This window comes from Giraffa tippelskirchi, chromosome 9, assembly GCF_054371585.1.
Source record: "Giraffa tippelskirchi isolate mGirTip1 chromosome 9, T2T-mGirTip1v1.2.pri, whole genome shotgun sequence".
NCBI classification, from domain to species: Eukaryota; Metazoa; Chordata; class Mammalia; order Artiodactyla; family Giraffidae; genus Giraffa; species Giraffa tippelskirchi.
The window spans coordinates 8226308-8252881 of record NC_137283.1 but is presented as its reverse complement, the minus strand read 5'-3'; the positions used below and the strand labels follow the sequence as shown (position 1 = coordinate 8252881).

The 26574-nt window shown below is 43.8% G+C and overlaps 1 long non-coding RNA gene across 1 annotated transcript; it reads left to right on the top strand.

Moving 5' to 3' along the window:
- The first annotated feature begins 517 nt into the window (after positions 1 to 517).
- LOC145520566 (uncharacterized) lies at positions 518 to 26574 on the top strand. Its single transcript, XR_014064599.1, has 8 exons — positions 518 to 804; positions 10164 to 11412; positions 11517 to 12035; positions 15330 to 15465; positions 16638 to 17628; positions 19665 to 20157; positions 21902 to 22044; positions 24961 to 26574. It is a non-coding gene; the product is annotated as an uncharacterized LOC145520566 (long non-coding RNA).

Here is a 26574-nt window from a genome sequence, read left to right as displayed (position 1 = left end):
CTTTCCCACCTGCCTCCTTGCTACATGTCAGCTTTTCAAACCTTGATGGGGAAGAGCCAGAGGGCACTGGGCTCAGTAACTGGGGTCTCTGCCCCACAGCTCTGATGGAATTCCAGTGGAACCAGCATCATTCATCACTGTCAGGTCTGCATGGCAACTCAGCGATCACCATGGTGAGTGCAAATCCAGCTGTTTGGAGTCAGAAAGGTCTTTACAAATCTGCCTTTCTATTTCAGATTCCCAGGAAAGTGACAGCTCTTCTCAAGTTAAAAGAAACCAGGCCAGAGGCTGGGATACCTGAGGAATCCCTGTGTCTTTTCAAACCCACGTGTCTCTGGTGTAGCTGGAACCGGCCTTAAAGTCACAGTGAGAAAAATAGCTTGCTCTTACTCGAGCCAAGACTCTGCAGTCTCAGATTAAGTAATAAGGTTAACATACATATTCTCAGCCCCTATGTGACACAATGGGTTACAGAACAACTCACTTGTTAGCTTAAGACAGCTCAGCTTCTGGGTCATGAAATCAAGAAAGGAGACTCTAGCCCAGTGATTCTCAAAGTAAGACCAAGACCAAGAGCATCACCAGGGCCTAAAAATTCATTAGAAATGCACACTGGGGGCTTCCCTGGCAGTCCAGTGATTAAGAATCCGGCTTCCACTGCAGAGCATGAGGGTTTGATCCCTGATCAGGGAATTAAGATCCCACATGCCACAGGGCAGCTAAGCCTGAGAGCTGAAACTACTGGGCACGTGAGCCTCAACTAGAGAGTCTGTGTGCCACAACGAAAGATCCTACATGACGCAAGTAAGAGCCAGCATAGCCGTAAAGAAATAATTTTTAAAAAAGGAAATGCACACTTCTGGGCCCTACCCCCAGATTTACAGAACCAGAGATGCTGGGGTTGGGGTCCAGGGATCTGTGTTTTAACAAGAGCCAGGTGACTCTGTGCAAGTTGTCAGAGAGACATTGCTCTCGGGTAGAAGACAGTCACTTTCCTGCCCTCTATTCTAATTAGCTCAGTTTTCAGAACGTCTTCCGAGGACTGGGGGCAGTCATGCTTACCTTCCTGAAGGCGGAGGAATCCTAGATTAGGAGATCTCTTGAGGAAGCTCCCTTTCAGCTTTAATATCTATGATTTCTCACCTTCAAAGTATTCTAGTGCTTTTGCTAGGGTAGACTTGGCAGGCGTTGGTTTGTTTTTCAAGCCAGGTGCCCAATGTAGTTGATGTACAGCAAGAGGTAACAGGATACGAGGACATCACGGAATCCTACAGAGATAGGTGAACCCTTCCTTCTGAGCCTCCTCTGTCTCCCAGGACTCACAAATTTGGCACAGGCTGCTGCACTGGCTGTGGGATGTGGATGGAGGAGAAAGAATCTCCCATTTTGCTGATGGATACCTGAGAACAAGCCATAGAGGAAGCAGGAACACCAGGCCTCCTCTGCCTCTGTTCTTCCAACCGTCTTCTACTCTCCTGTCCCCTAGACCCAGGGCACCCAAGTCAGCTATTTCAAATCCATCTACCACCGTCTGTTCCAAACAAATCTATTCTCCAGAATTTGTCCCAGACTGAAAGCTGAACACGTCCAAGGTTTAAGAGCTTATGTTGGGAGAAATTGAACATTATCTCAGGATAATGTTTTCCTACTGCTACTTAAATTTCCAGAGGCATTTACAAAAATTAAACATCAATAGGAAGCCAAGTCCTTTATTTATGAAGCCAGCAATACACATTGATCCTGTGATAATGTTATTATTTTTCTTATTGCTCCTGTCGGTGTGCATTTCATCATCATTGGGCTGGATGAGCAGAGAAGGAGCAGGATGTTTATTGACTTGCAATTGGTTGTCGTTTTAAAAAAGTCTGTGCTTCTGTCTTCAGGCCTTTAGAAAGCTAGTTACGCACAAACACACAAGCATATTAAAGCTCTCAGTTAATTGATGTTTCTAGCCATTGCTTCCTGGATTGTTTTAAAATGTGACATGAATTTTTTTTATAGGGTCAGTATTTTATTAACACATCTAGAATGTAGTCATACATCTTGACACTCAAGCCACTTAACACACATTGGGAGGCCAGTCGACTCCTTTAGGCCCCTCCATCAACAAGGAAACTGGGAACCATCATTTCATTTATGGGCTTCCCTGGTGGCTCAGTGATAAGGAATTCACCTGCCAACGCAGGAGACATGAGTTCAATCCCTGGGTCTAGAGGAGCTCCTGGAAAAGGAAATGGCAACCCATTCCAGTATTCTTTCCTGGGAAATCCTAAGGACAGAGGAGCCTCACAGACTACAGTCCATGGGGCTGCAAAAGAGTTGGACACCACTTAGCGAGTAAACAAAGATGACAATTTCATTTATAAGAAAAGTAGATTTGGCCAAGAGTATTAGAGAATGCTGACTCATCCTAGACCCAGACACAGGAGCCTGAGGCAGACCATGGGAAATGAGACCGTCATACTCTCAGCAACAGCAGCTTGTCTAGTTCATCTGTGAGGAGGAGAGAGGGAGCTGACTGTGGGTCTGCAGGATGTCAACTTGCCAATCGGGGGAGAACGGATGCGTGGATAGGGGTGAGTGTGCAGGGAAGCTTGGGTATGACTCTCACTCCTTATCAAACACTGAATGAGCAGAGGCAGGAAGGAGTTAGTCCCAACGACCAAGAGTGTGCCTGTGCGGTCCTGGGATATTCTTCTTCCCGCAATGGACACACACACGTGGAGTTCACGCTGCTGCGAACTGAGGTCTAGAGAAAAGGCATCTAGCAGATACTGTGGTCGTGGTGAGGGAAGGAGAAACAGCAGCTGGCCAGTGAATCTGAGTGTGGTTTCCACAGCAACACATGTATCCCTGACGTGACATTCAAGACAGCGCCTTTCTCTGCCAAGGTTGGTCCCTCCTCCTGTGTTCTGGACCTCTTCCTTGATCTGCTCTGGGTATCAATTAGCCCATTTCTCTCCTACACAGAAGAAGCCAAACCTTTCCTCTCAATCACTTAAAAAGGCTCAAGTCTCCCCCGACTTAAAAATACCTTCCTTCTACTCCACATTTCCTGCAGCTATAGTCCTCTCTCCTCCTCCCCACGCCCCAAAGTTTTCCAGAAAGTTATCTCTCCCTGCAGTCTCCATATGCTCCCCTCCCACTTCCTCCTCAATTCACTCCAATCCGTCTTCCACCCCCATCACAGGCTTTAAAAAGCCTCTGTGATCATCAGGTGACCTCTTTACTGCTAAAGCCCAAGGATAATTTTTAATCCTCATCTTACCTGAAACCTCAGCGGTGATGCAAACCACCCCCCTTCTCTGGAACTATGTGGGCTCTCAGGACTCCTCAACCCCACGATTTCCCCCCATCTCCCTGGATGCTCCTCTATTTTCTCTGCAGGTCCCCACTCCCTATCCAACTTGCTAGAGCTCCTACAGACTCTTGAGAGTTGTCCTTGATTGCTCTTTCTCCCGTACTTCTCCATCAAAACCATCAGTAAATCCTGTTAATTTGGGCCCTTCTGTAATTGTTTATTCTGTCCACTGTCTGTCTTCACTCTTCTCACATGTTGAGAGGTGCTGTAGCACCTCAAGAACAAAGAGATAAAGTTGCCTAAGGTCACACAGCTAATTAGTGGCCACTGGAAACAGGACCCAATCATTTCAGCCCCTGGTGCACTGGTGTGTCCACATCACCCTAATATTAATCATACGTTATTCAGGAAAACCAGAATTGATTATGGATATGATGCCATTTATCATCAAGATTTTGTTGAGGAAAAATAGAGGAGTGTTGTTGTTGTTGTTCAGTCATTAGGCTGTCCAACTCTATGCAACCCCTTGGACTGCAGCATGCCAGGCTTTCCTATCCCTCACTATCTCCACAAGTTTGCTCAAATAGGGGAGTGTAGGATCCCTCTAAGCAGAAATGTCCTCCTTTGAGTTGGCATGATTAGAAAAAAATCAAGACAAAATTCCATGCATGTCCTCAGAAGCCTTTCCTGAGGATCGTTTTCCTGGGAACTTAACCAACATTGAGAGTCCAACTCTCTCCATTTCATCTGGGTAACAGCAGGAGCCGATGACAACCAAGGAAGGAAGGAGACAAGCAAGACTCAACCTTCAAAGGTTTGGCTGCAACTGTCATCGAGAAGTGAGAACAGCGGATGAGGCAACAACACTCCCTTGAAATAATCAAATCATAAGGACTGTCCTGTGAAACACAGAGCTGACATCCTGAGTGGCTCCAGGAGGCAAACTGAAAGCTCAAGAGAAGCTCAAGAGTTCAGCCTTGTATTATATAAGGAAGATCTGTTGGAACTGTCCAGGGTACCAAGAGAGGAACTAGGTGGGAGGGACACCATTTGTCTTTGTTAAGCAGACTCTTGCACTAAGGTGAGCCAGACAAAACAAGATCTTGTTTTCATACCATGCCTCATGGCTAAGACCAGGCTGGGTGGCTTGACCTTCTTAACAACACTAACAGACCAGTGTGCACATATTATACCTTGCTATAAAAAGTGGGAATTTAGACTCACAAAAGTTATGACCTCAATCACACAGTAAACTAATGGAGGATCCAAGATTTCACTCACCCACTCAACACAATTTTATAGAACACCATTATGTTGTACTGGAGTAGAAAATAGCAACCGAATCCAGTATCCTTGCCTGGAGAATCTCATGGACAGAGGAGCCTGGTGGACTACAGTCCATGGGGTTGCAAAGAGCCAGACACAAATGAAGTGACTTAGCATGCATTATGTTGTACATACTATGTAAGCATGACAGATAAAGATGGGAAAGGTAATCCCATATCACCAAGGAGAGACTAGACAAGGCCCATTGATGTATAGATAGAGGATATGGAGTTTATTAAGTCCAGCAGGCTTCTGAATACAGATGAGGGCTCTCTAACCTGCTAGAAAGGAAAGAAGTGGTGAAACAATGTATGACCAGAACCAAGTCTTGAAAAATCAGCTAACAAAACTTCACAGGGTAAAGAATGGCAGTGGAAGGGATGTTGCTGACACTCCACCAAGATCTCCTTTGCCAGGACAGGGTTCCCACCACCCAGCTGCTGTGGATGTCTCAACTGCTATGATTCACACTGGCCCCATTCTCAGGACAGTTGGTCCTAGCCAAGGGGAGGTACCTCACCCACAAACAGAGATACTGTTAGTCGCTCGATCACATCTGACTGTTTGTGATACATGGATTGCAGCCTGCCAGGCTCCTCTGTCCATAGAATTCTCCAGGCAAGAATGCTGGAGTGGAATACTGGAAGGTTCCCTTCTCCAGAGGATCCTCCTGATCCAGGGATTGAGCCCAGGTCTCCCACATTGCAGACAGATTCTTTACTATCTGAGCCACCAGTCAAGTCCTATATGTAGGGATATCCCCTCTGAAATGACTGACTGTCATGGGGGTCCAGGGGCCCTGCCTGAAATTGGGACAGTTTCTGTGATGCAACTCACACTCAGAGCTCCCTGTAGGAGCAGCTGAGATCGCATTCTTGCTCAGCTCCTTACTCTATACTCCCCTTCTTCCTTCCCTTCCCTTCTCCTGCCACCACTCCCTTAAGAGACCATATGAATCCCCAGATTCCTTTCTGCTTTTAGAAAACCTAAGTCAGGGAGAAGAATGTTCTAGATGGAGAGAGCAATGGTGCAAAGGCATGGATGTGAGAGAGCTCAGAACAATACAGAGCAGCTGTGAGCCTGGGGAGAGGGATGAGTGGTGGGGGGGCGGGACAGAAACCAGATGGATGCCCAGATGTCTCCCAACATCCAGCCAGTCACACTCCACCTCTCTCTACTAAGCTGACCTCTGACATCCCTCATGGCTGCCTTCAAAGCAATATTTCAGCACACATCTAGGCCATAAAGTGAGCTCCTAGAGGAAGGAGTTACAAACCAAGATTCCTGTACTTATTCAGCAGCATTTTACAAAGCAGAAACAAAGATGAGCACCCTTAAGTTTTCCGACTCCCAAACTGCACCGCCTCAGTGGAACTGGCCACCGACTCCACTTTCAGGAGAGCGAATTATCTCAGTGGCTGTTTTTGTCCTTCCTTGCCTCTCCAGAAACAGTGGCCTCCTCTTCTCCCCTTTCATTGGCTTCTTTCCTCTCTGGCCTCCACTCATGAGGTCTTGCCCCTGGGTCTCTGTTAGCACTCGGTTTTATTTCTAAAACTGTCCAAAGCCAATGAAGCTCTTTAATCATGAAGTGGGGCTGCCAGGGAAAGAATGCTAATTGGAAACTTTCATCTCTTGAGGTCCTGGAGACACTAGAGATAAATATGCTTCTTTTGTCTATCATGCCATTAGCATAGAACAGACTCAGGAGGGGCAGAAAATGAAATATGGTCCCAGATATGAGAAATTAATCCAAGAAACATATCAATTTCTAAGCAAATGAAAGATCTTCGGACTTTAAAAACAAAGGATAATGGCCCAAGTGGAGGCAGTTATTTTTTTCTTAGGAAGCACAGGACTGGTCAAAGGCAGAGAGAAACAGATTCCAAACACCCAGGTGGGGCTCACGATGAAGCCTGAGGCTCAAACAAGGCCCAGTTCCTGCATCACAGTTCAGGTCCAGGATAGAATCCCGTCTAACAGCCACATGTAGAGGCTTCTATACTCCAAGCCCTCCGTGAATCCCTGGAATCACAGACAAAAATAAGACACAGTTCTTGTCCTCAGAGCTTAGGAGGAGAAACAGATACACAGAAAAACATTCTCAGCATAGTTGCCTTAACTGAAAGAAAGAGAAGAGGCATGTTGCTCCTCTCCAGGTGGAGGTAGAAGGCAGGGCACGCTTTTCCTTTATGGACCACACAGAGGAAAGACCCACATTTTCTTCCTAAACATGCTGCTGCGGCTGCTGCTAAGTCGCTTCAGTCGTGTCCGACTCTGTGCCACCCCACAGATGGCAGCCCACCAGGCTCCCCCATCCCTGGGATTATCTAGGCAAGAATACTGGAGTGGGTTGCCATTTCCTTCTCCAATGCATGAAAGTGAAAAGTGAAAGTGAAGTCACTCAGTCGTGTCCGACTCGTAGCGATCCCATGGACTGAAGCCCACCAAGTTCCTCCGTCCATGGGATTTTCCAGGCAAGAGTACCGGAGTGGGGTGCCATTGCCTTCTCTCCTAAACATGGCATCCACCCAAAGCCAGAACACCAATCCCATGGTATTATTTCATGTCCTTTCCTGCCTCTTCAGTGATACCAACAGAACAATTCTGCTCCCTCCCCCAAAAAAATCCATTTAAAGGCTCTCATAAAGGTTCACAAAGCAAGAAATGGCTGAAGGACTGAACTTGAACAAAATCTGGGACCAGAGCAGCTCTGAGGATTCAAGCAATGGAAGTTAAAACCAGCTACTCTGAGTACCACTGAGGAATCGATGGGCTCCAAAATCATTTGTCCTATTCTTACCTCACTCTGGGAAAAGTAGCATCTGACTGGATGAGCTAACGGTATAAGACCAACTATCATACTCTTCTTTCCTCCTCACAGGATGAGGAGAGTGGTTCTCCCAAATCAAGTGAGCTGCTCCTGCCAGAAGGTGGAGGGATTCGATGTGGAACACATAAACCACATGGGCCTGCCTGAGATCTGTAGCCAAGGATTGCATCTGAGAAGTTCTTTTTAAACCAGAATTGAAAGAGACGCGTGTACCCCAATGTTCATCGCAGCACTGTTTACAATAGCCAGGACATGGAAGCAACCTAGATGTCCATCAGCAGACGAATGGATAAGGAAGCTGTGGTACATATACACAATGGAATATTACTCAGCCATTAAAAAAAATACATTTGAATCGGTTCTACTGAGATGGATGAAACTGGAGCCCATTATACAGAGTGAAGTAAGCCAGAAAGAAAAACAACAATACAGTATACTAATGCATATATATGGAATTTGAAAGATGGTAACGATAACCCTATATGCGAGACAGAATAAGAGACACAGATGCATAGAACAATTTTATGGACTCTGAGGGAGAAGGTGAGGGTGGGACGTTCTGGGAGAATAGCATTGAAACATGTATATTATCATATGTGAAACAGAACACCATTCCATGTTCAATGCGTGAGACAAGGGCTCAGGGCCGGGGCAATGGGATGACCCAGAGGGATGGGATGGGGAGGGAGGTGGGTGGGGGGTCCAGGAAGGGGAACACATGTAAACCCATGGCTGATTCATGTCAATGTATGGCAAAAACTATTACAATATTGTAAAGTAGTTAGCCCCCAACTAAAAAAAAAAATAAAAAAAATAAAAAATAAATGCACAATGAAGGAAAAAATAAAATAAAATAAAAAAAATAAAAAATAAAAAGTCAAGAGACTCAGCCCCTTCCCTGGATACACGGACCCAGAAGCTCCTGGATGGGACCCAGAAATCAATATTATAATAAGCTCCTAAGTCACCAGTCAGTGAAGCTGAACCATCTCCTTGACCTGGATGAAGCTGGTGATATCAGCTTCCACCAGGAATGAGCTAACATGTTTGGTTCAGAATCAAATTGCCATGAAAATGATGATTGATTTTTTTCTACCCTTTCTGAACTGCCTTTATTGAAATCCATTATAATTATATTACAAGATGAGGAAAACAGCACTGAATTCCTATACCTGCCCCATCCTGGACTCTCCCCTGACTGAGGAATTACAAGCATGGGAATATGGCTGGATCCCCACTGCTACCCCTGAAGACCCCTACAGCTACCTGTCTGAACTTCTAGCCACAACTGAAACACCACAGTGCTCAGGTTTCAGGAGAGATCTTTCATTCAACCTCACTACGTATCCAGGACCTAGAACAGAGGCTGTTGCATATAAGGCTCTCTATATATTTAATGAGTGGAGCAAGGGAAAAAACAGAGGGATTTTTTGAGCCACATCCCCAAACACCAACCAGAGAATGAATTTATGAGTACCTTTTCACTGAGATGTAGAAAAAGCAGACCAAGGGAGGCAGTGACAATATCTGGCCAAGGCAACCCTGACTTCAGAAACAGTATCTTATCCTATGTCAGAGAGATATTATTATTCTTTATTAATACAAACAAACAAATAAAACAACCTTTGTGCCTGAAACTCCTTTTAAAACTGTGCTGGTCCTCCACAAAGCATTCCAACCCCTCTGAGTGCTGGATTATTTACTGTTTATTACTGCGTGGGGAGGGGGCAGTGGTTAAGGAAAATTTCTTCCCCTCTGCTCCTCCCTTCTGATTGAAGCCACAGTGCAAACTGGGAAGCGATTCAGGGCTTAACAATAGTATCCCACTGATCTTTGCAGGACTGCAAATAAAGGAGGCCATATCCTCAGGTGGCCTATTAAAGCCAAGGTCTCCCAGCTCCTATTGTTAAAGAACATTCATTACTAAGCTCTCATATAAAATCATGAGAAGGAAGCAAATATGAGTCTGCAGTGTTCTCAGTAGTTCTTATGCTATTGCCTCTCGGGGCTAATTAGAGCTGTTTTTGTAATTCACCAGCTATAAATTCCTTGTGATGCTCTCACAGCCCTGGAAGACTGGCCACCCCAGGTCAGGATTTTGTGCTGACACGGCACATCCACCCACTGACCCTCAAGTCTGTGACAATCACTCAACCGACCACCTTGTGGTTGGTGGCCCTCAGATACCCTGGGATGGCTTCCCAGTTTGTTAATTGTTTTCCTGTTCTCTGCTGATCAGGTTAAAAGATAACTCTGCAGACAGTGTGAGGCAGCACCTGCCTTATTCTCAGCTAATTTATTTTAAATTGATTTAGTACAGACTTTTTACCCAGTGATGTCTACAAAGTTATGAATTCATTGCCTCATCCACCCTCTTGAATTTGATCAAGGAATGAAAATGGCTATAAAGCTTCATGGCAAGACTTGGGAAGAACAGACAAAGGGAACCAAGCCAAGCTAATCTCAAAACTGAAAAACAAATATTTCACAAGCTTCTTATCTATGATGGGAAATGACAGGATAGGCAGTTACACAAAATCTAATATCTGATAACGTGGAAGAAACCATCGTGCTCATTGACTGAACTTCTGTAATTATTTGGCCGTTTATATTTTTTTCCACTTGTCATGTAATCCTCCCAATAATCCAATGGATGTAGATATCTCTTAACTGCATTTTACTTAATTTTCTTTTTTTTTTAAGTAGGGCTTAGGGAAATTAAAGTACCAGCCTGAGATCACACAGTCAGGAAGATTTGAACCTTGGGCAGTTCAAGTGCAAAGTCAGAGCCCTTTCTACATCATCTATATTTTAAAATCCGTTTACTTTGACCTGCCAAGCAGCTAAACCAGAAGGTGATTTGGGATCTTACAAAAGGATTCGTTACTTTCATGAAAGATTCACGACTGGGTTCCTTGAAATAGCCAACTCCCCTATTGTGCTGAAAATATAATTCAAGCTACAAAAATTTCTACGTACAAGGAACATTTCTACACCACATCTGCTATGTAAAGCAGAGCAGGGTTCAGACATAGTGACTTTTCTAAACAGAAGCACCAAAGATGTAGGACTGATGAAGACAGTGATATCATGAGGACATGATACCGTCAAGAATCTTGACATCATGTAAATTCAGTGATTACTGTAATGTCCCGTACCCAGTGAACACCCAAAGTTGCTGCCAGTCTTCACTTTTTTCCGATGTCTTAAAATACAGTCTCTAATAGACTGCAAAAATGGTCATAAATTTCTTCTCTCTCATCCAGACACGAAGTCTATTTCTTCTCCCTTTGAATCTTGATCGGCCATGTGATTTGTTCTGACCAACTGGAGATTAGCAAAGATGATATAATCAGAGGTTAGGAAAGTGCTTAAGCATTCTGGCTGGCCGACTTGCTGAGCTTGGAACCCAGAGACCATCATGTGATTCGGTCTGAGATAGTGTGCTGGAGGATGAAAGGTCATGTGGAAGAGAACCAAAGCACTTCAGGGAGCCAGATTCTGGCCGCTAGCCTGCCAACCACTGGACACATAAGGGAGGCCATGGTAGACCATCAAGCAGACCTGCCAGCTGAGAGCAGACACACGAGCGAACCAGCCACGACCAGCTGAGCTAGCCCAGGCCAGAGGAACTGGACGCTTCACAGCATTATGAACTAACAAAATTGTGGGATGATGTTTTTAACCAATACACAGTCTGAGGCATTTCCTGTCTGCTATGTTCTGAGGCCTTCCAGTAAGTAGAAAAGAAAATCAGAGAATGGCCAGAAGTAGAAGACAATGAGAGAGAGAGCAAGGTGTCCAAAGTAAAAACTGAGTGGCTGAGAAGTTAAAGGACTCAGAAAACCATGGTTAGCATTTAGCTCTTCTCTCTCCCAGTTCACTGATCTTTCTATGACGCTGATCTCTTTCTCTGAATGTCTGAGGCTAACTGGACCAATTCTCCACTCCTACTGTAAGTCTCCAGCCCTGGGGGAAGCAAGTCAATTGGAGTTTTAAGTTAATAATAACTGATGAATTTTTTCCAGTGTGTTTCTTCATTTCTCCTTCCCTCTTCAGATCTCTTCTGCAGGTGATTCGAGTCAGCCAGCAAAGTAGGGAGAGAAGTGGATAAAAAGACAGAAGCTACAGTGATGTTGTATGACTAGAGGGTGTTTTTCACCTTCAAAGCATATCGACTATAAATTACAGGATATACTTTCACAGTTCACATTTCTGTAGAATATCTACTTTTGAGTTTCCAAGAAGAGGAGAATATGTTACTTAAAAAAAAAAAAAAAAAAAAGTATAACAGACAATGGATGTGCTCCACTCAGAGGGGAGGGGAAGGGAGTGGAACCCTCAGGAACTGTCAGTTTTCTGGCCAGCAGTCAAGTCAAGGACCCTTCTTTCCACACTGGAGTGCCTACTTCTGTAAAGGGTGAGGAGGTGGCCTATCCCCTCCCTCCATCATAAAAAACTACACAACCCTAACGTACTCAATAATGTTTAATTCAGGTTCAAGCTATATAATTCAATACCCACCTCCAGAAACCACCTCTCGAAGATGAGAAGAAATGTAACCACACCTTGTATTCAGTGAGTACACACCATTATAAGCTATTCAAATATTTATGTACCTCCGTATTGGCTGGTAAACAGTACAACTGCCATATGCAGGCTTAATTAATAATGTAAATTCTAGCACATATGGTTTATCACAGAAAACCACACATTCCTGCGATATCAAAATGTCCTTCAAGTTTGGATATGGATCCACAGGAGTCCACTATTACTTTTTTAATGAACTGAAAATTTGCCTCCTGGTTCAAAAGCCTCTGGGAGAGAGAAGGAGACCCCTCAGACAAGCTGGACGTGAACTGCTTATACGCATCCAGAGAGACACCTAACCTTGCTGGGCTCCGGTAGTGGCTGAAGACTGACCAGGGCCCATGGGCATGGTCAGATGTCAGTACGGGGCCTCTTCGTGAGCCTGCTTTAGCTGATGAGCCATCCCTAATGGGGAGCAGCCATCCCAGACTCTGTGAACCAGTCTTGGAGGGAACTCTGCCAGACACCTCAGCAAGTGGCCATGGAGCCCCTCAAACCCCATCGAGTGACCTCTGGGCAGGGGAGCCTCACCCTACTCACCTCTCCCACCCAGACATGCTCCCACGGGAAGATGTCACCCACCCAAAAGCCCATCAACAACCACAGCTCCGCCTTCATTTTTGCCCATGTCCCGTTTTCTTGTCCTTCACCCTCTGAATTTTGTCACACTTTGTCACACTTTGTGGCGAGTGCCCTCAACCAGCTGCCTCCTTCCCAACAGTGCCCACTCTCCTGTGACTGGTGTGTGTGGGGCCCATGGTCCTTCAGAGTTCCTTCCCCTCCATGAAAGAGCCAACCAAAGATCCTGGTCCAGCTACTGAGCTTGCTCCTCACCCACATCCTGGACTCCTGCCTCCTCTCTGCTGGTCCCTTTGGACCCCCACCCCCTGCATGGGCCCAGGACCAATGCCAACCTGACTAACTGCAGGTAAGAGAAGATGGAAAGAGAGGATTCAAGGCCTGGAGACCATCAGAGAGGGCAACACTAAGGTGGAGAAAAGGCACGGGCCCTACTCAGGTTCTGATGAGAATCCGTCTCTCAGTGGCTATTGATGCAATGAGAAAGATGCTGGACAAATTTGAGGCACTCATCAAACCTGACTAGGTGGCTCTGACTGGCACCATTCAGCTACTGCAGACCAACAATTTCAAAGGTGCAACAAAAAATGAGGAAATTATTATTTTGATGTGATAAAGGGTTTATGTTACAACACAACACTTTGAAAGAAGCTTTTAGATTATATAAAGTCTACTTTATGTGTGTGTAAATAGTCTGTGTATGTACATAAACACACATTCTAAAAATAGTAACAATATAGTATATATAATATATACTATAATACATAACAGATATACACCATATACAATATAAATATATATATGTAGTATATATTGATATAATTTATCAGTTCAGTTCAGTCGCTCAGTTGTGTCTCACTCTGTGACCCCATGGACTGCAGCATTCTAGGCTTCCCTGTCCATCACCAACTCCTGGAGCTTACTCAAACTCATGTCCATCGAGTTGGTGATGCCATCCAACCATCTCATCCTTTGTCATCCCCTTCTCCTCCCACCTTCAATCTTTCCCAGCATCACAGTCTTTTCCAATGAGTCAGTTCTTCGCATCAGGTGGCCAAAGCATTGGAGTTTCAGCTTCAGCATCAGTCCTTCCAATGAATATTCAGGACTGATTTCCTTTAGGATGGACTGGTTGGATCTCCTTGCAGTCCAAGGGACTCTCAAGAGTCTTCTCCAAACCACAATTCAAAAGCATCAATTCTTCGGCACTAAGCTTTCTTTATAATCCAACTCTCACATCTATGCATGCTACTGGAAAAACCACAGCTTTGACTAGATGGACTTCTGTTGGCAAAGTAATGTCTCTGCTTTTTAATATGCTATCTAGGTTGGTCATAGCTTTTCTTCCAAGGAGTAAGCATCTTTTAATTTCATGGCTGTAGTCACCATCTGCAGTGATTTTTGAGCCCAAGAAAATAAAGTCTGTCCCTGTTTCCATTGGTACCCTATCTACTTGCCATGAAGTGATGGGACCAGATGCCATGATCTTAGTTTTCAGAATGTTGAGATTTAAGTCAACTTTTTCACTGTCCTCTTTCACTTTCATCAAGAGGCTCTTTAGTTCTTCTTCACTTTCTGCCATAAGGGTGCATATCTGAGGTTATTGATATTTCTCCCGGCAATCTTGATTCCAGCTTGTGCTTCATCCACCCTGGCATTTCACATACGGTGAACTCTGCATATAAGTTAAATAAGCAGGGTAACAATATACAGCCTTGATGTACTCCTTTCCTGATATGGAACCAGTCTGTTGTTCTATGTCCAGTTCTGACTGTTGCTTCCTGACCTGCATACAGATTTCTCAAGAGGCAGGTCAGGTGGTCTGGTATTCCCATCTCTTGAAGAATTTTCCAGTTTGTTGTGATCCACACAATCAAAGGCTTTGGCATAGTCAATAAAGCAGAAGTAGATGTTTTATGGAACTCTCTCGCTTTTTCGATGATTCAACAGATGTTGGCAGTCTGATCTCTGTTTCTTCTGCCTTTTCTAAATCCAGCTTGAACATCTGGAAGTTCATGGTTCACGAACTGTTGAAGCCCGGCTTGGAGAATTTTAAGCATTATTTAAATTTAGTTTATATGTAGTATATATAGTTATACAGATAAATAGGGCTATACTTTTTATTTTTTATATTATACACCAGTCATTAAATACTTTAAATATCTAGGTGAAATTAATATATCTAATTGATAACATATAGGGGATAATAAGAGACCTCACAGGTATGGAACCTTGAGTGTCATAGTGCCTAATACCCCAATATTTAGACTAGTCTAAACCAATCACGGTAATTCCGCTGTCTACTGCATTAGTAGCTAAGAAATGGGCATTTAGCCCAACCCTAGCCCATGAGAAATGACTCTCCTGGAGATTCAGGGACAAGCTTTCGCAATGTAAAGAGAAAGCCACAGAAAAGGTTGTCCTCCGTCTCTGGCGCTGTGGTGTCTAGATGACATGGGGTTGCTGAGGCCACCAGGCCACCAATTTGAGGACAAACTCAGAGTGTCGAGGAAGCTGGCACCATCACAAACACACCCACGTGAAGTAAGCTTCCTCCTTTCTTAATGTTTTGTGTGAAGAGTTCCTATTCCTTGGTGACAAAGCATCTTATCAGACATGGGCCATCATTTCTAGACTCGCCCTTTCTCTCCACACTAACTGCTCCTTTCTCCCCCCACTTCTCTTGGTTTTGGCCTCTAACAGGGATGGACAGTCTCTACCTGTCACCACTGAGGTTGCTGCTTTAAAAGAAGGAGAAGTCCCACCTCGTCTACCACCTGACTCTGATTTCAGCGTGGGAACGGGGCCCGAGTCCAGACAAGGAAGCTCACACTGCGGGGTGAGGACCACCCTCCCAGTGCGCCTCCTCTCTTGATTACGCTAAAGACAATGTCTGCTTCCCAGGCCCAGGAGACCTTGTACAAGGCTCTCCCTTAGGTCCTTAGCCCTGGGAGGGCAAGTAGTGGGGGGACACCACCTAACCACTTAAAAAAATGAAATAAAATCCTCCTCCTGATGGTGATTTCTTATAAATATGACAAAGTTAACCTGATCTCAAGAAGAAAACCGACACAATCTTCCAAGTGGAAAATACCAAGACAGAATTAAAGGCATTTAATACTGTCTGTTAGCAAGTTCTATCCGGCACAACATTTCCCTTGAATAATGCATTCAAGTAAGAGATTTTCACTCTCCCCATTTCTCCAGAGACTTAGAAAAACAAAACTCTAAAAACAAGGTGTTTAGGAGGCAACTGGAACCTTTTAGTAGCATGTGTAATAGATATTTTCACCCCTGGTCAAGTTAAAAGTATAATTCTAATTTTAACTGGGATTTGTCATTACAACTTAAAAGTTGAGACAGTTCGAGGTGACCTAAATTATTACAAGAACTACTCCAGCTTCCCTGGGAGAGTTTGTGAATGGGATAATCAAATTGAGAACATCAATGGGGGTTAGAAAGTTGGAATTATTTATCAGTCAGTTCAGTCACTCAGTTGTGCCCGACTCTTTGTGACCCCATGGACTGCAGCACGCCAGGCTTCCCTGTCCATCACCAATTCCTGGAGCTTGCTCAAACTCACATCCATCAAGTCGGTCATGCCATCCAACCATTTCATCCTCTGTTATACAAACTATTTTTAAAGAAGGCAACCAAGTTATGAGCTCTCCTAAGTATCATAGCTTATCACTGGTGCTCTAGGATGGCGGCAGAAGCCTTCTGGTTGAGAGGAGACAAGACGCTCAGATGGCTTTCCAAACAATAATAAACAACAGGTTAACGGTAAATATTTAAGAAATCATGAAATGTCCTATTTATAAGTGCCCACAATAGGAAGTCTACCCAGAGTAAAATGAGATGCATCTGTCTAAAAAGATACATAAAATCCTATCCAATTCAGTCTGGGCTAAGTTAGAAATATGGATATAAAAGCTAAGTATATAATATTACATATGAACACCTTCAAAATCCCCCAATGCTGAGTCATCTTATCCCTGCCCATTTCTACAGGAATAGAAGAGGAGCATGTCTCGAAGGTACCATTTGTGGGCTGCTGTGCAATGCACAGGAATCCTTCCTGCTTCAGCTTTCTCACATCTGAAAGAATAAGAAGGAAACAGCAATGTGGAATCCCAGAGAAGGCAAGCATCTAACCTAGTTCTCAGACCCTGAAGTCTATGATAACACGGTCATGCACCGCTCTGCCCACTCCCTGTGGGTCACGCCCTGTGACATTTTACTAAAGTGAGAACTGGATTAACTCAGCAGCAGATGTTCCCAGCTTATGGTTCCAGATGCAGCATCAGTGGTGGTAGAAACCCAGTTCCTCAAATCTAACCAGATAAACTGTGCCCAGAACTTAGACTCAGGAAGACCTCTGGAAACACTGACAGGATATATGCATGTTTTCCAACACTAGGTTGGTGTTTTTTAAAACATGTTTCACTGACACCAGGTTCCTGCCAACACCTTCCACTAACACACGTGAGCGAGTGAAGGAATGGTTTTGCTTGTCCTCCAAACTCAGCAGCTCTGAGAATAGGAAGCTCCTCACCCTACTTGAATAAATTTTGAAATCAGATGGAGCTAATGAAGTCACTGCAATGGACAACTCTTCAAGAGAAGAAGGATGAAATAAAGACAGAGAGATGGCAGGCCCTGGCAGACAGAAATCTCATCAGAAACCCTGCAGCAGAACAAGCTATGCTGACAAAGCAACCAAGGGAAAAGATCACAGTCAGAACATTCTCCTCCCTGCCCATAGAGCCCTCAGGGGACAGGCCACACCCAGCTCAGCAGATACAAGCAGGGATGGGACCTGATGACCTTAACCTGTGTGCCTTCCTCCCATTTAAAGCCTCACAAAGCCCTCCAACTCTCCCTACTAACTTCTCTACAGCAGAAACTGCAAGATTCAGGCCACAGATACTAAGTTTAAGACAATAAAGACTCCAGGGATGATGATCTATATCATTTAGAGTAACACTGGCTACCGCAGCAAGTAAGTCTAAAAATAAAAAAGGGAAACACAATAGAAGTTTGTCCCGTGTTCACTTAACAGTTCTTGACAGAGAATGGATTCTTCCACATAGTCATTCAGGCAGATGGGTGATCGTGGATCTTCAACACATGGCTTCCAAGGTCATCCTGAAAGTCATCTCTACCCCCAGGCAGTTGGAAAGGGTGCACAGCACAAAAGAACTTGCTTGGGAGGTTTGTGTGCCAAACCTGGCAGGGATACACATCACTGACTCCCAAAGCCCATTGGCTAGAACCCAGTCACATGACCATGCTGAACTGCAGGGAAGGTTGGGAAATGTAGTCTAGCCCTAGAATTTTCATACAGTCAGTGGTCTTTGCCACCGGGGACAATGATCAACTCAAAACTTCCTAAAATTCTCTTTTCCATAAGAGGAAACAAAGTCCTAAACAGACACTTTAGAATCCAGTTTCATGTATCATTATGTCCACCCAGGGGCAGAAGACTTTGAAGGTTCCAATCTTCCTGCTGTGGCACTGAGCCCAGCTCAGTGTTTCTTAAAGTGTGCTAGCAACTGGCTCAGGGGTTCAAGTTTTTTGGTGTCCACAAACAAACAGTACAGACACATGGAAATATCTGTTCATAAGAAATGTAAATGTGCTATAAAAATGTACATTTCAAAGCCTGACAATATGGAAAAACAAAAACCAAGCACAACAAATAACATAGTTCATGTATAATAACAACAATAACAATGATACTTATCTACTCAGGCAAATACTATAAATGTGCTGCAAGTTTTCATGCTAGAAAGTGTGGCTGTCAGGCTTAAATATTCTTTCCACTTAGATCATCATACAGAATTTTTTCTCTTTAACTTGTAGCACGCTCTAGTGAGAAGAGCTTATATTTTAGAAAACAGACTAGGCTATCTGAATTATCAGCTGCGTGACTGTAGCCTCCTCATCTATAAACATAAGAGTAAAGTTAAGACAAATAAGATGTTACAAAGCACCCAGCATCAGCTCCATTGTTGGTATTTGACAGCTGAGAGAATTAGTGGTAGACACAGGGAAGAAGACATGGCCCCCTTTGAACTTCAACAAGGTTTGGAAATGTGGGGTGAAATAATTCTAAAGTTCAAAGGGCAGAGAGCAAATAAGGTGTGACAATGAAAGGCTCTTTCCTGGCCGTTCCTACAACCGGAAAATTCCTATTTGTCTTCGAAAGCAACTCCGGTATCACCTCGTCTGGAAAGTTTCTGTGACCCCTCTTAAGACGGAGTAAGTACTCTGAGCTGTGGTCCCACAACCCACCTCCAAGTCATGCCTGTCACTGTCATTATACACATCCAGGGAACCCATCGCTCTTTAATCTACAGTGAGGTCATTTTATGGCATGACTATGTCTTACTCACTATATCTTGGTCATCTGGCAAGACATGGAGCACTGGCGGGCCAATAATGAGTAAGTGCGTGAATCTCAAGGCCGGCAGTGCCCCAGTGATGCTGAAGCACCCATGCTGGGGAAGATGTCTGTGCTGGGCACAGCACTGCACATCTGCGGAAGGGGAGCTGCATTCGTGCCCACTCACCCTGGGTCTTTCCAAACCAATCATTAGTGTCCCCACCAGAAAGCTTTTAACCAAGACTTCTGACAGCTTTCCTTTAGGATCATCTGGAATAAGACTGCGGTAGCACTGAAGAAAGCAGGGAGGATTAAAAAAAAGGACACGGTTTCTTTTCTTTGATGCTATAGAGAAAGATTCTGGTTCCATGGGGGGAAAAAATGTATCGTGAGTGGAGCTAATTTCTTTTCCTTTTCACTCAAAACTGAAATAGGGTTATTTTCTTAATAGCTTGTGGCAGCTTGTTTTCTATAGCAGCTCTTTAAATGGAGCTCATACGGTAATAATTTACTTCAGAACAACTGAAGCAGTTGGAAAAAAAAAATACTGGATGAGGTAAAAAGAGAAAGGTACCGGCCAGGGAGCTGGTTGGATGTTTTTTTTTCTTTTTGAGATTATTTATCATTAAAGCACAGTATCTTTCTTCCAGACCTAGAGGATTCAAACAAGGACTAACAAATCACGCAGTAAACCAGCAATGAGCCGAACAATTACTCCAAGCTAGAAGATGGATTTCTTATGGGAAATGTGATTTGAATCGCTGAGGTTTTTAAATTCACCTCAAGATGCTCCTGGGCCATGCTGTCAGCAACAGGAAAATTCCAGGCTATTTGGTATTCTCTGCATAGTGAGCTGGTGTTCTTATCACATGATCACTGCTGTTATTCAACACTCAGTGGATATCCACAGGGGTTAGGCACTGTTCAGTTTCCATTAAAGACAGCTCCCGTCTTCAACCTGTTTGCATTTAACAATGGCAACACAAAGAAACACAAAGAATGAAATGTATCTTAGAGACATACTGAGAACTTGCCCAGGACCCTTGACATGACTTGCATGCTTGCCTGGGTGTGGTAACTTTCACAGGGAAAGAAATGTCTCTCCCACAAGATCTGCAACTCCAATACTCCAACATTTCACAGGTGAGTCCCAGAAGCCAAGCCAGGAAGGCATTCTCAAACCTAGAGTGATTCAAGTTAGCCATCATGGAGTATCTTACATCAGTATTTGTAGAAGACAGCACTTTACTTCTTTTAACTGAGATAGCATTGGCTTATGATATAAGTCTCAACTATGCATACACCATAGCATGCTCACCACCAAAACTTCAGTTTCCACTTATCACCATACAGCTGATTCCCTTTACTCATTTTGCCCTTCCCTCTGCCTCCTTTCCCATTGGGTAACCACTATTCTCTTCTTTTTATTTATGTGTTTGTTTTGGTTTATCTGTTTGTTCATATTCCACACATAAGTGAAAACATATAGCATTTGTCTTTCCCAATTAGACTCAGTACACTTAGCATGGTATCTTCAAGGTCCATCCATGTTGTCTCAAATGACAAGATTTCACCTTCTTATGGCTGAGTAGTATTCCATTATATATAGGATGTGAGATGGTATCAAGTCAATTTTATTTGATTTTCCAAACCAATGTGATATCATGATCTCAAAAGGAAAGACAAATCACTTGTCATCTCTCTCTCTCTATATATATATACATACACACACACACACACACACATTTTCCTTATCCATTCATCCACTGAAGGGCATTTATGTTGTTTGCTTATCTTGGCTATGGAACCTTTGTATTTTTGTTTTTTTGTTTTGGCAGATGAAATGATCAGTTAGCCTGAGCATTTTATCAATAGAGACAACTAAACAGGGCGATCTAATGAAAAGTAAACAGTGGATTACACAAAGAAGGGAAGACTGGGTGACTTGCCAGGGGTCATATAGCTATTTAGTGACAAAGGCAGTCCAGGTGTAGAATCATAAATAGATACTCAAACCTCCAGCTGTCCAATGATAATGCCTATTAGCACACACACACTCAGGAAACAAAAAGAAGTAATATGGAAAACAACAAAGGAGAGGGGTTGGGGAAAGAAGGTAGCAATTCGGAAGACTTCATCCACATATTTGCATTTCCATAGGCCTCGCCTCATTAAGAACCAGGAGTGGCTCTGAGACAAGTGTCTCTGGGCTTCTTTGCATTGAAAGTCCAGAATGATCCAGAACAGTTATCTAGACCTTATCTCATTAAAAGCCCAAAGTGATCCAGAACAGAGTGGCTCCGGAAGAAAAGAATTTTCCGAAAGCTCTAAAAACATAGTTTGTCCCACTGAGATACAGACGACTATTCGAGAAAAGTAGTAAAACAGTGAATGGATACACAGGGGCTTCCCTGGTGGCTCAGTGGTAAAAAATCCGCCTGCCCATGCAAGGAGATGAAGGAGAGACAGGTTTGATCCCTGGGTCGGGAAGATTCCCCTGGAGGAGGAAATGGCAGCCCACTCCAGAATTCTTGCCTCAGAAAACCCATGGACAGAGGAGCCTTGTGGCTATGGTCCATGTGCTTAAAAAAGAGTTAGACATGACTAAGTAACTAAACAACAAATACAAGGTCAAAGCTGGACAGAGGAAGGCAATGGACTTTGGTCTTCATAAGGTTCAGCACATAATTCATAAGGTTCAGCATATAATCCTCAATTTGCAGAGTAGCTAGGATTTATCTTTCCTTTTGGTATCATGATATTAGCTGAGGTCACACCGGTTTTGAAAATCAAATAAAATTGGCTTAATCCCATCTCACATGCTCTAGGAAATCCAGGCCCAGCTCAAGAATTTACTGAATCCCTCTGTGGCTTTTTGTTCTTGTAGTCACTCGAGTCCATGCTGGAGGACCACTCTCCACCTAACTTGCATGGCCTTCTCCCAACCTTCCCTTCCCTGTTCTCACTGCTAAGCCAGGGGTGGAACTCTCTGACTTCTCTAGAACACTATTCCCACCACACTAAAGACAGGTGAGTATTACCCTGCATCCAAGTACAGATGAGAAGACAAACCTGATTGCTATCCAGCCCCATGCTTACTCAGGACCTGGGCAATGCCTGCTGTGGGGCACACAGCCACTCACTCGCCACAGAGGATTCCATCCTCACATCCACAGGACTCTCATTGTGGTACCCTCCTTCCAAATCTGCCTTGCATCTGTCTGTCTCAAGACTACCTCCAGCTCCCAAATTCCTTTTCATTTTTAACACAAGGTATTAAGCTACCTATAGTCTTTCCCCAGCGTATCAGAGGGCCCATTAGGACACTCTCTTCAACAGTTCCTAAAATAATAAGTTTTTCTATCTACCATATAATCCCTCATTCCTAATTTTCATTACTTCATGCCTGAGCAGGATTCTTCCTGCTCCCAGTCTTTCCTCCTTCAAATTTCATCTGACACTAGGAGATGCATCTTCTGTCACCCTGCTTTCTGTGCTTTCACGGGCTCCTCCCTGCAGCTCCTCCCACCTCAGACACTTTCAGTAGCTCCTCACTGATACTCATGTTTGCACACATACTTTTGAAACTAGATTTTCTAAGGAAAAATTGTCGAAAGACATGAAAAAGTATTCCATCACCTAAAAAGAATCGAAGCTGATCAAAAAATAAAGCTACAATTAACGCACCATTAAACAGGGGCTGTTAAGGGCATAGAGGTCAAGAAATCCAGTTATGTTTCCCATGCATGATGATAATTAATAACACGAGATCCATGGCACATCACATGCTCAGAACACTTCACAGACAGAGGCTAATTAATTACACAGATAAAGACACTGCAGATTTTTCTTTTAGTATCAGTGAGTTCATTAAATTCTCCATTTGGTTAACCAAGTAATTTCCTATACTTCTGAATTCCTGACTAGGGTGGAAGGAAAGGAGAGGCAGCAGAAATGTTAAACCAGTCAGCCTTTGTTCTTCCCCCACTTCCTGGGAATATGTAAAACAAAATCTGTGTGGGGGTCCTCACTCCTCCCACTTGGGAAGGGCATACAGGGAGGGCTGCTGCCCCAGTATCAGCCAACCTCTGTCTCAGAGCCCATGGCTACCCCTGACACTAAGACCTTGGGTGGACACATCCTGTCCACCAGGGTTACCCCCTTCCCAGAACATGCAAGTGGAAGAAGGTTTTCTCATGAGGGTGATGAACCCAAGGTCCTTCTGAGACCAATGGTGTCCATGCCGTGGATACCAAATAACTCCCAAGAAGACGCTAGGACCCATCTGACAGGTCCAGATCCTATTCTATCCCTTGGCTCTCCTGGGTCATCCTCCATGTCCCATGTAGACCTTCGCTAGAATTTTGAATTTCCTTTGTGAACTTCCTTGAGAACCTTACTCAGCTCCACTTAGACCCATGAAATTGGGAGCTCTTTGGGAGTTGGACCTATACAGCCTACTTCATCTATTAGCTAAAACTGAAATACTGCAAATTCCTAACAAAAAATGTTGGAGACAGTCCCCCACCACCATTACCAAGCAGTATAATTTCTGTGCAATGTAATAAAGGCACCAATGTGTCATCGAGTTCATGAACTTGATCAACTTGATCAAGACTGATCAAATTATGAACGTGATCAAATTATAACACCAATATCTACATAATCTAAAAGACAACACCATATTGTAGGAAAGACTCGATTCTGAGGCCAACTGTCCTGAATTGAAATCCTATGCCTGCCAAGGCAAAAGGAACAAACAAGCTTGAATATGCCCAGCATATAGTAACTACTAAGTACAGGTATTTGTTTAACGCTATTAAATTAGTTGCACTAACTATTTCCGTAATTAGGATTATGATCAAGGTCCCCGAACTCCTAGAAAAGTACAAACAGAAACAAGAGACTTTGGACTGGAAGAATTAAGATATTTTAAAAATTTTATTTCCATGGGAGACAGAAGAAAAGATGTTCACAAGGTCTTTTAAGCTCCGAAACTTCAAAATCAATCCTAATTACTTCCATCAACTCTACTTTTCCCCAATATAGATCCAGTCATCCCATGGTCCTTGATGGTCTAAGGATGACAGATCAGACACTTGGACGACCCCCTACCACACCTAATTTTTGTTACAGATTGGGAGAAATGAATATCCTTTACCATTACCCTGTACTCTGGATGATGAGAAGCTATAACTAGATTTTTGTTGCTTAATGAGCAAGAAAGAGACAGCACAAAAGAACTTCATTCTTTTTTTAAAGTAACAACTTCCCTAGCGTTATTGGAGTTAGAAGAAAAGTCTGAATATTTTCTTCCCCTTCTGAATCCACTGAGTGTTTTAGATTAATATATTAGACCTGAAAATATGCCAAACACTACTCTCAACATCACAAAAATCTTATGAGACAAAAGTTTTTAATTCTTGTTTTACAACTGGAACAACTCAGGTCCAGAAAGGTGAATAACATAGCAAAGATTCCAATCAGATCCAAAGGGCTTAGAGTCTGGTCCCTAACCATGAGATTACAAGGAAATAGTCTCCTCTTCCTTTCTTGAGAGAGAGTCAGGTACCATCAGAGAGAGTTTCCCTGACCAGAAGAAGCTGTGATCTGGGTGCTGGGGATTGACTGCATTCCAATAAAGAATGGATGACACAAAAGCCATGAGTAAGACCATGAATGAGTTCAGGTACTGACGAGAAAAGTGTCCCCTCACTTCAGAGCTATAAGAGCAACAACCAGCCAGCATAGACAAAGACCTGATGGCAAAGACATTGCAATGTGTTCACTCACCCTGTTCCTTTACTTCTTGGGAACATAGCCAGACTACATTTCCCAGCTTCACTGGAGTCAGATAGGGTCATATGATTGAGTTCTCTGTGGTCAGGCCACACTCATAAGACCTCCTTCACAATACTCCATGCTCTCTCTTCCTCTGTCTTCAAGCCAGATGTAAAGAATTTGGTAGAGGTCTCTGATGCCTCAAGGGATGGAAGAATCCTGGGTTCCTGAGTGATTTCATGGAGCAGAGCATCACTACCAACTGTGAGAAGGGCTGTGGCATGTATGAGGACAAACCTACACTGCGATGAGCCAAACATTCTAATGCTGACCTTCACTCACCAAACTTCCACCCTGTGGGCAGGGGCTTTGGCCTCTTCAGTCTTTCTTCTCACCCTTCGATGAACACTTGTGGTCCTTCCACTGCTCATTAGTACTCTACCTCAGCTTGCACAGAGAAATTGAAAGAAGATGAAATTTAAGTCAGTTCATTTTTTTCTTGTTAGCAGCTCCGGTCTAAGAGGAAGCAAACAAAATTTGTTTTCAATGAAATTAGAGAGGAGGATAAAATTATTGCTGAAGATAAGGTTTGACAATCATCTGTGGATTTGAGTCTTCTGTGCTCTCTCTCCTTCATTAATCAACAACTGGCTGTGTTAATAGGCAGTCGTTTCTGCCGACACAGTTGTCTCTGTTCCTTCTAGGCAGTTGCGTTCCGAGCAGGAGTCCACGTACCCATGAAACCTCTCCAAGTGGAATGCTGACAGCCACAGATCACATGCAGACGCCATCATATGTCAGTCCTGCCTCGGCGTCAAAGCCAAGTGCCCCAGAAGGCCATCACTGACAGAAGTGCTGGCATTATCTGGTCCTTCTCAGTTCTGTTGCATAGGATAAACCAGAGGCCCAGCAGGGGCAATTAATTTTCCCACAGTCAGACAGCAAGTCTAAGACCAAGCTTCCTGGCTCCCAAGGAAAATGCTGGAAATACGTATTTCAAAACTAAGGGAGCAATGAAAAATGATGCACAGTGTGTGTTTTAAAAGGCAAGCAAATAATACACCATAAGAGAGAATCTGGAAAAGGGGCAGGTATTCCTGCAAATAGCATTGTTCAGACATCCTTAAGAGGGAGGAAAGGAGAGAAAGAGGAAAGAAGAAAGAGCAAGGACTCCAATCCCCAGCACAACTGCTCCTGAGAAGTTCCAGCCCGAGTCAGCTCTCCTGGTCTTTGGAAGATGCCCTACAGGGTGGTTCTGCTCATGTCCTGAATCTAGAGCCTGAGAGTTAGGCCAGCTTGTGTGTATGGATCTGACTGTCCCCTCATTAACATCCACAAAAACACTAACATTAAGGGCACCTTGAACCAGAAAGGACACTCCAGAAGCAGTTTCCACAGGACAGCCCAGTTGTTTACCTACGAAACAGGGCACTGGCAGGTTGCGATGGAGATGGAGAAAGAAGCATTGTTTCCGAGTCTTGGGTCCTGGATACTTGTGATTAGGAGATTCACCTCCTTCTATCCTTGGGTCTTCCTCAAGGATCAGCCCTGGCCATTGGTTTTAACCCAGAAGAAGTCATTTAAACTCACTCTAAAGATATTCCTGATTAAGAATCAGATCTGAGAGTGTAAACAAGTCCACCTTAACTGGCCGAATCAGAGTAACTTCATAGACTTGTTTAAAGCAGGGGTCACCAACCTCCAGGATCCAATGCCTGATGACCAGAGGTGGAGTTGATGTAATAATAATAGAAATAAAGTAACAGAGTGCACAATAAA